This window comes from Aplysia californica, unplaced genomic scaffold (assembly GCF_000002075.1).
Source record: "Aplysia californica isolate F4 #8 unplaced genomic scaffold, AplCal3.0 scaffold01056, whole genome shotgun sequence".
NCBI lineage: Eukaryota > Metazoa > Mollusca > Gastropoda > Aplysiida > Aplysiidae > Aplysia > Aplysia californica.
In genome coordinates this window covers 52,659-55,904 of record NW_004798326.1, presented here as the reverse complement: position 1 = coordinate 55,904, position 3,246 = coordinate 52,659, and positions in this window count along the sequence as shown.

Genomic DNA, 3,246 nt, shown 5'->3' with positions numbered 1-3,246 from the left:
TTCTTCTTCTTCTTCTTCTTCTTCTTCTTCTTCTTCTTCTTCTTCTTCTTCTTGCCTTTGTTTTACTCTGCCCAATTCTATCATCTGGCGCTTTTGTGTTTAGTTACAACAACAAACTGCGCTGCATTTTGGGTTTTGAAATTAGCTGTTAGTCTTAGAGTAAACACACAGGAAAATGTTTTACATACATAAATAAATACATTAATAAATAAGTAAATACACATGTTTCCTCACTCTTATAACGTTTTTTGGTAAGTTACACATCTAAATGTTGCCACGCCCCCAACTGGAGATGGTTACCGCTACTGGTTAATAGCTAATTGTTTAGGCACGTTAGTCCTACTTTCCTCAGCTCTTTCGAGTCACAAGGTGGCACCCTCTGTCCTGCTCCCTAGTGGAGTCATCTTTACAGTGTCACCGGAGGTTCCGAAAGTTCGCACGAAGTCTCATACTATGTTGGTGACTTTGTCCGTATTAGTACCTGAACTACTGGGCCAAGACGAGTTGATAGGAGGCAACAGATAGAGATACACATTTTGCTTGAATGGGGGGTAGTGTTTTTGTGTTTGCAATATGTATGTTTTGTCTTTTCTTAATATGTGTGCACTTGCGTTAATGTTAGTCAGATATATCCTGTTTACAGGGGCGGCTCCTGGGTCTAAAAACTTGGCGTGCACAATGAAGCTATCCCGGCTTATTAATATTAATGTACCGCCAAACTCGCTACGAGTGTCGTCATCACTTGGGTTATCCCAAAGACCGATTTATAGGTCAGGTTACCACTGTTGAAAATCCTATTATGTTTTGTTAAAGCGTGTGGACTTTGGCAGGGCATAGTAGATGTTTCACGGCGCTATAGACACAGAAATGCTAGTTACAGCGCAAGCGAGAACTTGTTTTGATTTTATATTTGGCTAGTGCTTGTTTATTGCTTCTTTTATTTTATGTTTGTGGGTGCTTTACGTAGTAGAATATTTAAAAAATTTGGGTGGCTCTATGGACGAACCGCGCCTGCCTGTTTAGTATACAATGTACTTATATTTCACGGATTGTTTTCAACCGGATTGCTTATCGAAAATAATAAGTACCACGACTTGTGGGTTGGCCTGTTGGACGACTCACCGTCCCGGGGCGAGTGGAGTCATCACAATACGATGATTCCACTTTACCCGGGGAAAGCCCCCCTACACTTTCTGACAGTACAGCCCTCCCAAGCTCAACCCTGAATGCTACCTGTTAAGCACAAATTTTAAAACATAAAATAAAATAATAGCAATGATAATGAATCATTTTAATATAACATTTTTAAACACTGCAAACAAAACAAGACAAATGATAATTAATTAATTGACTGCCATCTGATCCGTTGGGTACTCCAAAACAAGCTATACCACGTGTGCGTAACGTTTCCCCATTATGGACAATATATGCGTGCTTGTTGGACTGAGACTGAGAGTGAGCGACAGATCCTCTTTCTGTTGTTGTTGTTGTTGTTGTTGTTGTTGTTGTTTTTGTTGTTGTTGCTGTTTGGTGTTATTGGTGGTGGTGGTGGGTGTGCGCGCGTGCGCCCGTGTATGTGTCTGTGTGTGTGTGTGTGTGTGTGTGTGTGTGTGTGTGTGTGTGTGTTTGTGTACATACATACATACATACATACATACATACATACATACATACATACATACATACACACATACATATAGAGAGTGAGGAGAGAGAGAAAGAGAGAGAGTGAGGGAGAGAGAGAAAGAGAGAAAGAGAGAGAGAGAAAGAGAGAGAGAGAGAGAGAGAAATAGAGAGAGAGAGAGAGAGAGAGAGAAAGAGAGAGAGAGAGATAGAGAGAGAGAGAGAGGGTTATCTTTGAGAGGATTATTTTGTTTAAGTACAAGTCACCTTGTTTTTGTTGGAGTACGTTTTGATCCGTCCGTTTGCTTCTCTATTTGATTTACGACGCGGTGGATTAGGCGCCCGTCAATTTTTGAGCATGTGGAGTTATTGGTACCATCTGAAAGCTGATTTATTTGCCTTGCTTTTGATGAAATGAATACCCATCTAACATAAATAGAACTCAAGCTATTTGCAATTGAATGGAGCGAGGTCGCCAGGTTTCAGTTGGCAAATTTAGCGAGAAAATGGCCGCCAAAGTTTGGTAACTTCAATAGCTAAAGAGTCTTTGAAAACAACAATGACATAATTTGTGGCTTTAATCAGTGTTTTTCAGTAAAATTCACTTGTACATGTGCTTTTATATGGATATAACGCAGGTTGCGCCAAAAATTTTTAAAACGTGATATAAAATTACAAACTGGCAGAAAAATGCCTGTTTCTCCAATTTCTGTATTTTGACGAGCGCCTTATTTCACCACGCTGCCTCACATATAACTGGGTGTACAACTCTACTTCCGCGTGTGAAAGAATGTGTATTATGCTTCTGTGTTTGTTTGTGAGCGCTCATGAATCTATAAACGTGTCCGCGTGTGTCTTTGTGTTGCAAGTGTCAGTTCATCTCAATATTATTATGTGTGTGAATCTTTAAGTGAGGATTTGAGAGCCATTATTATTTTGTTTGCGTGCCTATGCTTACTGGATCTCGTGTGGGTGTAGAGCAAGAATTTGAAAAGTAGATAATGAAATTTTAATCTGTCGCGTCATGCTGGCCACACTGACACCATTCGAAAAAAAAAAACTTCTCAAAGACACCCCCCCCCCCCCCCTCTCTCTCTCTCTCTCTCTCTCTCTCTCTCTCTCTCTCTCTCTCTCTCTCTCTTTCTCTCTATTTCTTTCTGTCTCTATCTCTATCTATCTCTCGCTTTGTTTTTTCTCTCCAGAATACTGATCAAAACAAAATACGTTTCGGTTCTTTTGTTGTGATATAATTTAGAATTCATTTCACCAGAGAATAGGCAATTAGTGGAGAGAATGGGAGTGGTATAACTGTTTCCCGTGGTTGTATGGAATATTTCTTTTCATATTTATAATATGACCAGTTGATTATGTTTAATGGTGGGTCGGTAGGTCGGTAGGTCGATAGGTAGGTGGGTAGGTAGGTAGGTAGGTAGGTAGGTAGGTAGGTGGGTAGGTAGGTAGGTAGGTAGGTAGGTAGGTAGGTGGGTAGGTAGATAGGTAGGTAGGTAGGTAGGTGGGTGGGTGGGTAGGTAGGTAGGTAGGTAGGTAGGTAGGTAGGAGGGTGGGTGGGTAGGTAGGTAGGTAGGTAGGTAGGTAGGTAGGTAGGTAGGTAGGTAGGTAGGT